Source organism: Pseudorca crassidens, chromosome 16 (assembly GCF_039906515.1).
Source record: "Pseudorca crassidens isolate mPseCra1 chromosome 16, mPseCra1.hap1, whole genome shotgun sequence".
NCBI classification, from domain to species: domain Eukaryota; kingdom Metazoa; phylum Chordata; class Mammalia; order Artiodactyla; family Delphinidae; genus Pseudorca; species Pseudorca crassidens.
In genome coordinates this window covers 60,863,033-60,876,624 of record NC_090311.1, presented here as the reverse complement: position 1 = coordinate 60,876,624, position 13,592 = coordinate 60,863,033, and the positions used below count along the sequence as shown (strand labels likewise).

The following is a 13,592-nucleotide window of genomic DNA, read 5'->3' as shown; positions in this document are numbered from 1 at the left end:
ACCTACGTTTCTCAACTTATCTCCTGGTATTCCTCAGCACGAATCCTCCTGTCAGCCGAGGGGCTCATCCAGCGCCTCTGAGCGTGTGTCTGTGTCTCTCTCTTTTCTTTGTAAAACACACTTTGTACTGTTCTAACTAGTACTGGAGTGTTTCCTTTCTTCTCTCAGCCTAACTCTATTCTGCCTGTCCTTCAAAGCCCAAATCTGATCCGCTGTGCTTTGATCCACTCAAGTCGTTTGAAATGAACACAAACATTTGTTGAACAGCTATGGAGCAGGGCCCAGGGATTTTCAGCTGGCTTGGATATGCAGGGTAGAAAACACAGACTCTACTGTTTGCCAGCTGTACAACTTTGGAAGGAATCTAACCTTTATGGAGCTCAGTTTTCTTATCTATAAGATGGGCGACAATATTTGCCATGTGGGGTTATTGTGAGAGCTCTAATAAGGCAGGTAGGAAAAGCCCTTAGCCCAGTTTGTGGCTCATAATACATTTTAGCCACACCATAAACTACAGAATTGAGCCACACTCAGTCACCATAAACTACTGGTGATTGAAACCAGGGTCTTTGTGCTCAGGGAAGGTAATTTTACAGAGAGAAAAACAAGTAAGTAGATGTCTAACTATGTCTAAATGTATTAAATGCTATGGTAGCTTAGAATGTGCAAAGTAGGGTGGAAGGCGTAGACCTATGGAGGGGACTGTGGAAGGCGTGACCTGGTCTATATATGGGGGCTATTTGTTTGGGACCTTAGAGGATAAGTAGGAGTTTGTTAGTCAGAGAAGCAGATGATGTTGTCTCTGAATATCAGTACTTTCTGTGATCCTTTAGCTTCTTTTCATATATTGGAATTTCCCGAAGAGGAATATGAACTTTAACTCCTGACCAGAGATCCTGCTGAGGCGGGACAGTGACTGTATAGGTGTGTGTGTCCCTTGCAGGTGCCCACTATTACCTTGTAGAAACAAAGCCAGGCTGGAAGTGGGCCTGGGCCCTCTGGGTCCCTCCCCAGTTTCTGTGATGGACAGGTCCTGCATAGATCTTTGTCACCCCTGGCTTTGGGTGACCAGCTGTAAGGTGGGATGAGGCTAGAAGTGGGGACGGGTGGTGCTGGGACGAGTTGACAGGGGCCTGAGAGACTGAGAGTCCTTGCCTGAGCCTCAAAGCTGGCTGGGGACAGGGTCGGAGCCAGAACCCAGGGCTCCTGGCGCTGGGTCCCACTAGGCCACACCATCTCTCCATGTCACTTAATAAAGACAAATGAAAGTTACTCCTTGTATATCCTTACTAGAGATGGGAAAACAGGGAGAAGAGTATTCCTGTCAATCTTTTGTCAATGAAACAAAGTAAATAATTCATTTCTATAATGATAATAATAATTTGATGTGTTGTTGTAATTCAGAGCTTCCTATGTGCCCAATGCCATACTTCCAGTGCGGGAGCTCACTGAGTCCTCGCCTCATGGGGTAGCCACTCATGTTCGCATTCTACAGATGTGGATGGGGAAGTAGAGAGGATATGTAAGTTGCCCAAAGCTAGGCAAGGATGGAGCCAGGATTCAGAGACAAGTCTGGTTACGGGTTCTTTGGCAGGTAGCGTCAATTCTACCTGCAAAATGGAAATTATTATATTGCCTTGCAAAATTGTTGTGAGGATTAAAGTGTGTGGGACCATGTAAGAGAAGTACTTAGCATAGTGCCCAGTGTGAATGCCCAAGAAATGCTCATGGTTGTAGTTGTTGTTTGTATGTCCGTGTCTCCCGTCAGACAGAACAGGAACAGAGCTTGGTCACCTGTGAGTCCCCAGCACCCAGTCTAGGAACCTGTCCCTTGGACGTGAACTTCACGAGTGGGCAGAGCCCTGCTGCTTCCTGTGCCTCTTGGGTGGCTGGGAGGACAGCAGGAGCATTTATGCGGAGCCCGTTGCTGGTGCTCACTGACGCCCTCTGTTGCCTGCCAATTCCTGAATCTCAGCCATGCCATCCCATGTGCCGTGGGCATGTGGGGAGCCCGGAGTGGCCCAGAGTCTGAGGAGGTGGACTTGCCAAACTTATTAGCACCCACTGGGCCCTACAGCAGTGCCCCCAGCTGCCCTCCTCAAGGAGTGCGCATCAGATGCTGAATGATTTATAAACTGCATCCCCGGTTTGCAGAGAGAGATGGGGGGTGAGGGGGACTTCCACTGGCTTGTGCCTGCCATCCCCCCTGAGGTGTCAGCTCTGCTCATGAGAGTGTCATCTCCCACGCCAGGAGAGGCAGACCCTTGACAGGCCATATTAATTTTTACCTCGGGGCCACGGTGCCTGGGGGCCCCCTCTGCATCTATCCACCCGCCTATTGATCTGGGAGAGGGAGGCCAATAAATCATTTCAGGGACTCTGGATCCTGCTGGCTAGAGTCAGAGTAGTTTGTTCTAGCCAGGTGGCAACACTGGGCCATGTCTCTGTGTCCCTCGGTGAGCAGCCGGTGCCTGTGCCTTTTCTGGTCTCCCCCTGCTAGCAGCACAGTGACGGATACCTGGAACCCCTCCTTTCTCCCAGCAGGCAGGTGTCTCAGCCTGCAGCAGCAAGGACAGCGAGCTTTGGGCTTGTAGCAATGAAGATATGCATATGCGCAAAGCAATAGGGCTGCCTATTTCTACATTCTTGAGGTTGTGGGGGGTGTGTGTGTGTGTGCGCGCGCGCGCACTTATTTAAGTAATGTCTTCTCTATGTCCTAGTGTTTTCACTGTCTTTCATTTGTCCTCATGACAACTCTGTAAGTCAAGGGAAAGTTATTCTTCCCATTTTCAAGACGAGAGAAATTGAGGCCAATACAAGGTGACTGCTTTCCCTAAGTCCCCTGGCATCAGATATGCTTGCAACTAGAGCCAAGTCTTTCCCTCTCATTTTTCAGCATCTTTGCATGGGTCTTTTTGCAACTTTGCCATGACCTGCTGTGGTTTGCCAAATGTTGCCCAGGGAGACGAGCTGGGGACTCTGGGCTCCGAGCACAGGCTTCCTCCCATCCAAGGCTGGATGCTGTCACACAGCCCCATGCACAGGCTATGGGGGTTCAGTGGAGAAGCTTCACTCAGAGCCCACTGCCCACTGTCTGCAGTGAGGACCATCCTCAGTGGTCAGGACCCAGCCATGGTCATAGCGATGCCCCTTCCGTGTGACCTGCAGGGTTAGCGTGTGCCCAGAGGTAGCCTCCAAGACTTCAGTCCCCAAACGCGCGTACAACACATTTTCGTGAGAAGTCAGAGACCCACACATGGGTAAATGCCAGGCTGCTCCGCCTGCCTGCAGGGAAGAGTCAACATCTTTCTGCCACCTCCTCCTTGGTCTTGGGTGCCCGGGAGGGAGTAAATGGAGTCCCACAAAACCCAGGCCCAGAGAGCTCAGCCTAGCCACACAGTCCGAAGCTCCTTGCTCCCTCCTCCACCCTGTGGAGTGAAACCCAGGGCCCCCCATCCCCTGAGATCCCTGTGGCAGCTCCTTCCATGCCCATGGGGCATGGCCAGGGCTGTGGGCACCCCCCCCCCCAGCAGCTCGAGGAAAGAGGACAGTGTGGCAACAGGAGATGGAAGGAGCCCAGATGTGATTGAAATTATTTTGTCTGAATGGTAATAATGTTTTTAATTACGTCGGTTTCCTCACCGATTCTCACTGGGAGTCTTTGGGGGCCCATATAATTCCATTGCAATGACTGCAGGACCCTTTGCCATGAATATGAAGCAGGGGACCGTGTGTGGAGCCCAGCTCGTGTGCGTTAGGGATTCTCTGGCACGTGCCGGGATACCTTTTATTGTGCCCCTCGCCCTTTAAATAAAGAACCCCTAAATGGAAGGAGATGATAGCTGCCTGCTGGAGATGTTCCTGCAGCATTGCTGGGCTGTCAGCCTCGTGTGCCGGAGTCCATCTGGCGTCTTTCATCTCCCTTTCTCTTTACTGTTCTCCTCTCCCGCGTGGTGGGGCCCTGTTGGAGGAAGGGTGTAAAACTCCTGCCTGCACCCCTTTTCCTCCAGGCAGTGAGGTTTCCTTAGACCTTGGGTGGGAGAACAGCTTTAGGAAACAGAGGGTTGAAGAAGGTCCCTTGTGCACAGGAGCAGCCGTGGCTTCACTGCATCGTGAGAACCTGAGCCCCATCTGTGACACAGGGACCCTGATCCCTACTGCAACGCTGTGGTGGAGGCAGGCACACATGGGCTCTCACTCCACATTGGGAGGTCATGAACAAGGGGTTTAGCCTCCCGGAGCCTCTGTTTCTTCATCTGTAAAATAGGGATACACTGAGGTGGTTGTGAGAGTTCAGTGAGAGCATGTATACGAGGCAGCACATCCACAGGGTAGCTGACTGGCATTCCTGTTGTTCTGAAAAGTTCCCAGAGAACTTCAGGAAAGTTGCTTGGAAGGCCAAGGAGCTCGACAGGTGGGCTCCATTGCTGTGTGCTGATTGGTTGATATTGGGGGTGTTAGTGGACAAGAAACTTACAGTCCAGTGAGAGACAGGAAACATGAGGAAAACATGAAACTAAGATGTGACAAGGAAAAAATGGAAACAGAGTCACCTAGAAATAACTAGTAATAGGCAGAGAGCATTTCAAATAGACTCCTTGAAACCAGCACCAGAAGGACCGTCGAGGTGACCCCATCCCACCACACATTCTGTAGAGATCAACAAAGCCAGAGAGGGTCAAAGATTTGCCCAAGGTCACCTGGTAAATCAGTGGCAAACCACTGAAGACCTAACGTAACCAGCGAAGATGCTCAGGGAGACGGTTTCCAGACCCGTGGTGAGACTGAGTGCACCCCTGGGTGGAGGCGTAGCGCTGTTCTCAGAGGTGGATGTCCAGAGCTGGGCTGGGGGCCCAGCGGGTGCTGCCTCCCAGACTCCCATAGCACCCCACACCCCAGGAGCCGTGGCCTGGCAGTCTGCCTTCTCGATGAAGAGCCCGCTTGAGGGTGTGGACCGACCACACGCGGTCCTGCCTTTCCTCTTCTTGGAAATTGCTCTGTGATTTTTGTCTCAGCCCCTCTACTTACCGTAACAAGTTCGGATATTGTCAAAATGGCTTGCGGACAGGCCTGGCAGCCCCCCGTAACATGGAGGGCCCACACAGTAAGCTTGTTGTGATGTGTTCTCAGGCTGCCCGACCCACCTTGTTTTCTTCCAGAAAATGAGAGAAAGAGGGAGAGAGGTCTTGGGTGATGGAATTATTATAATTTCTCTGATTCCTTAGCAGCCTTTAATTACCTTGCAACTTTGTGGTGCTGGCTGGAAGCTGGGAGGGGCTGAGTTCTCCCTCTCTATAATAACCTTAAGTAGAAGCCTCTGTCCGTCTATTAAAAAGCCCGCTCTTCTCTCCAGATGTGATAATGCGCCTGAGAGATTTCACCCGGGCGTGATCGCTAGGTGCAACGCAATCGTCCCCGCTCGCTGTCGTCACCATCCATGGGCCAGCCCACCTCCCCAGCATGGGGTACTGCCAGCCACAAAGAGCCGAATGCCTGGTCACGTCCTTGTCCAGGAGGGCCACAGGCTCAGGCTGTCCCCTCTTGCAGTCCTGCCCCGGAGAGAGGGAAGGGGCTCGGAGGCCTTTTGCACTGACCCTTCCCCTCTCGGTATCTCCCAGTGTGAGCCCAGCTGTGCCTCCCACCATTCCTAGCACAAACCCTGCATTGAAATCCATCCATTTGCGTGAGGCTTTACTCTCCCAGCTTTCTTGTCCTCTCCGTCCTGGATCCTCACTACAGGGTAGTCGCTTTCCTGCCGCCCTGCCTTTGTTCATGTTGTGCCCTCCCCCGAGACGCTCTCACCCAAACCCACTGCACCGTCTTCCTTCCTACCATTTAGCCAGACCCTAATCTTCCTTCCTCAGAGCAAGCTGGTGGGGGAGGGTGGGGGAGGTTGGTCCTCTCTGTCACCATCTACAGATAAGCAAGCCAAGTGTTAGAGGAGTTGGAAGACTTGCCCGGGTTATTCCGTTTGGAGGTGGCCATGGGGATCATACTTAGGCCCTTCGCTTGGTCTTCTCCACTGGACTTGAAGGCACAGGCCTCTCTTAGTCCCTGCCCTTGGAATTGCTCCTACACCCATTCCGTCCATCCTGGCTTCTAAACCCCACTCTTGGGCCAACCCTCTGCCTCCTAACCTTGGCCTGGCCTTTCCTTCCTGGGGTGGCCCCAGGCCCCCTCATGGGCAAGAGAGGCCAACCGGTCCCAGGTCTGGGTGCTGAGTCTTCCTCGGGCGGGCTCAGCCAGTGGGCAGCCCCTCCTGTCTTGTCACCTGTCCGTGCAGCACAGCAAGTTAAAGTGGGGAGAGCTGTAGCCTGGAGGGGACAGGAACCCCACCACCTGTGGCTGGGTGAGTCACTTCCCCCTTCCAGGGCTCAATTTTCCCCTCTGTTACATGGGACTGTTAGTCCTGAGCCTGTCCACTCCATAGTGGGGGTCAAGGTCAGGACGGACAGGAAGGCCCTGAACTTAAAGCCTCATGCAAGTAGGACAGATTAACCCCTGGGGTATTTTCTCCGATGGCCCTGCAGGCTTCGTGAGTTTTCTTTTCTTTTCTTTTCTTTTCTCTTCTTCTCTTCTCTTCTCTTTTCTTCCCTCCCTTCCTTCCTTCCTTTCTTTTCTTCCTTTTTTTTGAGTGTACCTATTACCTAAGCATACATATAGAGACAAGAACAATCGTAAGTGTTCATAAGTTTGAGTTAATTGCGAAGTGAACATATTTGTGTTGCCACATCTGGATCAAGAAACAGAACCTCTCCAGCTCCTAGAAGCCCCCTTGTGACTTTTCCAGTCCTTCCTCCTCCCTCCAGAAAGTAAGCACTGTCCTGACTTCTAACCCCATGGATTACTTTTGTGCATTTTCATTTTATAGTATACATTCTATTAGGTTTTTATCATCACCTAAGACCCGGAGTAGAGGCAGCCAGCTTCATCTCGGAGGTCACTTCCCACAGTTGTTAGGTTAATAGTTTGAATCTTGGTCTCACAACTTATATCTGTGAGTCCCTAGGAAACTTCCTGTCTCTGATTAAATGGGTGTGGTGCTGATGCAGGGTTGCCACTGTGCAGGTGACATGAGATGATGCATGTGCAGGGCTCAGCCTACAGCCCGCACACGGCAAGGCTGGAAGGACTATCACCTGTGGGCATCACCTTTGGGCAGCCCCTCCCTAGTCAGGGGTCATCTCTGCAGGTGGATACGGAGCTGCCTGAGTGCTGGGACAGGAGGCTGCACGGGAAACTAAATGGAGTGGTTAAAACTTGGGTTGAGAGGAAGGGGAAGGGAAAAAAGGATGTGGGCCCCTTCCCTCATACAGTCTCCTTCGATCCTCTTAGAAGTCTTTCACCTGCTAAGAAGGGTGTGCTTGTCCTCATATTATAGCTGGAGAAATGGGCCCGGAGAGGTTAAGTGACTTGCCCAAGGCTACACAGCTAGTCCCAGATGCTGTCTTCTCTGTAACTGCCCCCCAGAGTGAGTCCAAATGCATTTTACCCCCAGCGTATCCACTTGGGGTTTGGGGTTTATTGTAAACCTGCCGGCTTCTGAGAGGGCAGCCTTGGGTCTGGAGAAGGTGGACGGGGGGAGGTGTTTGGTTGAAGTGACCTTTATTGAGTTCCGGCACCTTCAGGCTTCCACAAAGCTGCAGCTCCTACCAGCAACCCAGTCTCAGGCCTGCATGAGAAAACGCAGAAATCTTTAAAGGCTTCTTAGCAGCTTGCAGTGATTGCTGTTGTATTTTTCCCTTCTCTATTCAGGGCTGGGGCAGGGCCAGGGCAACGGGAGAGGAATGATAAATCTCCCAAAGCATTGTCTTTCTTGCCACCTCCCCAAACCATCAGATTCCCCAAACGCAGGGGCCACGAGGCCTTTTAGAAAACAACAAAAAACCCACCCAACACAGCCCAAAAGATGGAGATGGAGGGAGGTGCAACAGCAGCTATTGGGGTGGAAAGCCGTAAATGGTGTGGAAGTAATGCCTAAAGTGTGCTGGCGATTACAGACACTTCCACGGAGCCACGCTCGAGCTGCACGGGTCGGTGACAGCAGCCGTGGGGAAATAAATAAATAAGTGAGCAAGCCTGGGAGACCCCATTAACTGTTGCTGTGCAGGAGGGAGGTTTGGGGCAGGTCACTGGTGAGAAAGGAAGGAAGGTAGACAGGCTAATGCATTCATTCTCCCATCCGTCCATTCATTCAATTGTACTGAGTCCCTGTGATGTGCAAGGGATGTCACTAAAACCTTTCCGTGGTGTTCTGAGGATGGTGACCAGAATCCCACCAGGCTGGCAGGGTCTGGCCCCAGCCCCTTCTTCAGCTCCCCTTGGCTCTGTGCCTTCTTGTGCCTTTACCTTCTTTCTGGTGCCCGAGGGCATTGTGCCACAGGGCCTTTGCACGGCTGTTCCCTCCCCGCTTTTCATGAACCATTCCTGGTGCGCTCTGTTCCCAAGGCCTGATGCTGAAGGCGGCTCAGAAGTGCTGGCGAGTCCCCCACCGAGGCCTTCGGAGAAGGGTTGAGCCTGGTCTCACCGGGGTTGCAGGCAGCAATGGGAAATGAGGGCACCTCAGTCAGGGATGTTGGAGGAAAGGGCGTCATTTAATGGGACTGGGGTATGGTAGGTAGAAGAGTAGCCCCAAAGATGTCCGCATCCTAATCACAGGAACCTGGGACTATGTTACCTCACGTGGCAAAAGGGATTTTGCAGGTGTGATGCAGTTATGGGCCTCCATGGGGAGATAGCTGGCTGATCTGTGTGGTCCCACTGTAATCACAAGGGTCCTTACAAGACGGAGGTAGAAGAATCAGAGGAGATGTGACCATGGAATCAGAGGTCAGAGAGAGAGATCTGAAGTTGTTATGCTGCTGGTGTGACCAAGGAAGAAGAGGCCATTAGCCAAGGAATGAGTGTGGCCTCTAGAAGCGGGAAAGGGCATGGAAACAGATTCTCCCCTGGAGCCTCCAGAAGAAACACAGGCCTGTTAACCACTTGATTTTAGTCCAGTAAGACCCATTTTGGACTTCGGGCCCCCAGAACTGTAAGATGATAAACTTGTATTGTTTTAAGCCACTAAGTGGGACTTTGTTTCAGCAGAGGTAGGAGACAGATACGGGTGCTCTGAAGGCAGAGTAGCAGGGCACACATTCTGCAGCACACCCCTCCAAACCCCCAAACTCTACTTCACTTGCTCCTTTGGGGCCCTTCAGGCAGGAGGACATGTGTACCCAGAGGTGGGTTGTCTGGACGTAGGTGTGAGGTTGGTGGTCATTAGGGATGATCCATGAGGGCCAGGCATGGGGCAGGGGCACCCAGAGCTGGGGAGGGCCCCTGGCTGGGAAGAAGCCTTGTAGAAACCAAGTGGGGTGAGGTGGGAGAGCCTAAGAGCCCATTCTGTGGGGATAGAGAAAGGGAGAGCTCGCAGATGAGGGTGTGGAGCGTTGTGTTGAGAAGTGCCGCGTCCAAGAACTGGCTGTCACGCTCCTGGGACCCCAGGAAGACCTCCCCATTGCCCAGAGGAGGGCTTAGCAGGTGCTTGTGTGCTGGAGACCCTCCTGGAAAGCTTGACCTCTTGGCATCAATGAGCCCAGAGACAGAGAGAGAGGAGTTTCTTCTTGGCTCACTACCAGAGCAGTATTGGGATGCGGAAGTGTTGGTCCCACGCCCCTGACCCCACCCTCATTCATTTATTCACTCATTCATCACACTTGCTGGATGCCAAGTCCATGCTGGGCCCTGGGGACACAAGAGGAGTGAGATATTGTCCCTGGCCTCCAGGAGATCCCGGCTGGGTCCTGCTCACCCACAGTGGCACCTTTAAAGCAGGGTTGGAGGCCAGTGCTTGAGGACCCAGGCAGCCACCACCCAAAGCTTGGCCCCCTCTGGATGGCTGATGGGTGGAATAGGGCAGTCACCTGTCCCAGCTTTAGTGCTACGGGAAAGCTGGGCCCCACTGCCCACCCCCCGCCCCCGCTGCCCCCCTCCTAACTCCCAAGTCCCTTGTGGCATGTGGCATGAATGGAGATCAAGCATGTCTCCCTCCAGGCAGCAGAATTGGACACACGAACTCTAAATGAGCTTGGCAAATTGGTTCTCTCAGCTCTGTCCTTCCCCTCCACCACCCAGCCCTGCAGAAGCCTGGGTCACCTGTGGGAGTTCTCAGTCTGGGCTGGGGAGGGAGGGAGCAGGGACTGGCTTGGGTCTGAGGCCAGGAGAGGCTTCCCCTGCATCTGGGCACCCCATCTTCTTCCTTATATCTGAGGTGAGTGTAAACCCCACAAGATAGAAAAGGCCTTTCTGGCTTCAGGGGCATTACTGAGGAAGAGATGGGGCACTGGACAGGCCTGGCATGGGCTCAGTGACCTTGCCTTCCTCCCACCTCCTGTTCCAGCTTCTGTTTATAACACTTGTCTGATGTGTGGGTTCTCCTGGTCCCAAGTCCCAGGATTCATGAACTGATTAAAGATGGGGTCTGTATCTTATAATTCCTTGAACCCATAAGGGCCAGGGGTACTGGGCATGAGGAAGGCACTGAATAACAACAGTAATAACAATAATGGGGACTGTACATGCATTCACTTGGTACTTTGTGTCACCCATCTGTGCTGTAGGTATTGGGATTATCCCCACTTTTTTTTTTTTTTTGCGGTACGCGGGCCTCTCACTGTTGTGGCCTCTCCCGTTGCAGAGCACAGGCTCCGGACGCGCAGGCTCAGTGGCCATGGCTCACGGGCCCAGCCACTCCGCAGCATGTGGGATCTTCCCGGACCGGGGCACGAACCCGTGTCCCCTGCATCGGCAGGCGGACTCTCAACCACTGTGCCACCAGGGAAGCCCTATCCCTACTTTTAAGGTGGGGAATCTGAGGCTCAGAGAGGTTAAGTCAGTTGCTGATCTGGGATGTGAACACAGCTGGTTCACCTCCAGGTCCCCCACCCCATGCTGTGCTGCCTCTGTTGACAGTGGGTCGGGAGGTGGGGCCGTGGAGGTGTTCGTGGCATGCGTGCCCAGATTCTCAGAGGACCCAGCAGGCGGCGGACCACTGTGAGAGGGGTGCTAGTCTCCTGGGCATGCCCTCCGGGCTGAGGCTCCTGGCAGCCCTCTCGAGGTCTCCCCCCGTCCTCCTCTGTCCAGACGGTGCCCAGTGCCATGGCCAGCATGGGCTAGCAAGAGGGTGGGATGCCGCTCCCAGTCCTAGAGAGCCCAGCTGGGCAGCGTGTTCCTGGAGAGATACCTTCCCACCCCTGCACCAGGACATGCATGCGTGCACACACCTCAGGCATGACGTCCGCCCCGCCTCCTTCTGTCCCGTGTGTCTCCCTCACGGGTCAGCGCCCCGGAGCGGTAAATCACGAGCCAATTGGCCACAGCCAGCGGGAGGCCAGGAGGACACAGGGAGGGGATGCTGCCATCAAAGCCATTAGCACCGAGCTGGCCAGGCAGACGAAAGCACAGCTGGGTGGGAGAGGGTGGGCCAGGCCTCTTCCTCTGGGCACTGCTCTGGAGCCCTCCAACGTGTGACATGGGGTGGGGCACGAGCATGGAACATGTGTGCTCAGGAGTTCATGAGTGTGCAGGATTCACGGTATAGACCCTTGGTTATGCCTCCCCTGTGAAAACGGTCTTCAGACGGGGGCAGTCACATCATACTAAGGGAGTGGAGATAAGTTCCTTCCTGCCTAGATTCATTGGACTGGAGCAGACCTCACCCCCACTCCACAGCCCTCACCTCCCATGGCAGCAGTGTATCTTAAAGGGACACCAGACTGAGATTCTTCCTCATGTCTTTGGGCCTCTCCTTCCATCTCCTCGGGCCTCAGTTTACCCATCTATTGCAGTGGGGTTAATACCCTTAGCTCTAGCTAACTTCCTAACTAGTCAGCGTTGTTGTTAAGACACAGATGAGCCAATGGGTATGAAATGACATGAAGACTAGACCCCAGCTCCCCAGGTTGTGGCCCAGCTGAATTATGCCATCGTGCTGTGGCACTCAGAGGGGTCTGGGTGGCATTCCTGCCCCTAGAAGGAGAAAGTAGAATGAGTGTTGTGACAGCGGAGACCTGGGGCACTGGTCTGGGGCACGTCACTCCCTGCTGCCTCCCTGGACGTGGGTCTCGGTGTTCTCTCCCCAGGGCCGAGCGTTGTTCAGGCCTAGTAGTTGATGAGCAGTGGCAGGGCCTGTGTTGTCAGTAAACTGAGGCCCCGGACCTCTCTGTGCGGCCGGTGCCTTGGGATGGGTCCCTTCCCATAGTCTCCCCTGGGGGCTGTTAGGTTGGCAGGCCCGTCCCTTCTGCATGGCTGGCCTTGCATCCGGCCTGTGGCAGACACGGCTTTTTTGTTTTTGGTTAAAAAACCTCGTCGGAGCGTTATGATATTGGAATGTGAAGGGTAATTGAGCTGAAAGCTATTCTCTTCCTGCAACCGGCGCGTCAGGAGTGATTGAGGCACGCGGGCCTGCACACCAGCCTTGAGATCCTGGTGAAAGGCCTGTGCAGAGATCGGGGGGGAGATGCATGGAGTGGAGCCAGGCCCCCCAGAACCCTGGTTCCCAACCCCAGGGGTCCAGGCCTGCCCTGAAATGTGCCCCCCTGGGACTCTGAGCTGCCAGGCTGGGCCTCCACCTACCTGGAACAGATATCCGAGGTCCCCGGTGTGCTGGTACTATGTGGAGGGGCCCTGGTGACAGGTCTTGAGGAGGGGGCTGGGCACTGGACTGAAACAAGCAGAACAGGTTGGTGCCTGCATCCTCTGCCCCCTCTCCCTCCTCCTCCCCCTCCCCCCTCTCTCTCCCACTCTCCCTCTCCCTCTCCCTCTCCCTCCCTCTCCCTCCTCCTCCCCCTCCCCCCTCTCTCTCCCACTCTCCCTCTCCCTCTCCCTCTCCCTCCCTCTCCCTCCCTCTCTCTCTCTCTCTCTCTCTCTCTCTCTCTCTCTCTCTCTCTCTCTCTCTCTCTCTCTCTCTCTCTCTCTGTGCCTCCTATCTCTGCCAGTGTTTGGACAACCCCAGTGTTTTCTAAGCCATTTTACTGCACAGTTGAATCACCTGAGGATCTTGTTGAAATGCAGATCCTGATTCAGGAGGTCTGGGATGGGGCCTGAGGTTGTGTTTCCACCGAGCTCCCATGGGATGCCAATGCTGCTGGTCCCCGACCTCACTTTGAGGAGAAAAGTTCTAGGAAGCAGCCAGGGCCAAGCAAGAGTGACCCAGCTTCTCGATGTAGGGTTCAGATGTAAGGAGACTCCCGGGGGGCTGCAGGGCTGCCCTCTGTGGTTGTGCAGGCGGTGCACTGAGCAAGCCGGAGAGTGCTGGTAAAGGCAGCCCAGGGCTGCTCATGAAGCCGCGTACCTGGAGCTGCTGGCGTTGCCTGGGGAAGGAAGTCCGTTTTCCTTGGTACAGGAGGCCAGTACAGGCTGTGTTCTCGCAGGGCAGGTCCACTCTGAAGGGCCATCTTTTTCTAATTTTGCACACAGGCATCAAACAGGCTTGCCCCCAAACTCCAGGCTGTCACTCTGTGCCTGCTTCTGCATCCCCTTGTTCCTCCTCCCTCACACTGCCCAATCTCACAGCTTCTCCTGCAGAGTATGGTAGTCCGGGGAGAAGG

The 13,592-nt window shown here is 54.1% G+C and overlaps 1 protein-coding gene and 1 long non-coding RNA gene across 2 annotated transcripts in view; one reads left to right on the top strand and one right to left on the bottom strand.

Annotated features, from left to right (window-relative positions):
- Window positions 1–13,592, top strand: part of CDH23 (cadherin related 23) — a 393,201-nt gene that overhangs the window by 69,873 nt on the left and 309,736 nt on the right. The gene's annotated exons all lie outside the window — the stretch shown is intronic.
- LOC137208660 (uncharacterized) lies at window positions 7,564–13,443 on the bottom strand. Its single transcript, XR_010935718.1, has 3 exons — window positions 13,337–13,443; window positions 12,619–12,706; window positions 7,564–7,672 (listed from the first exon to the last, which is right to left on the bottom strand). It is a non-coding gene; the product is annotated as an uncharacterized lncRNA (long non-coding RNA).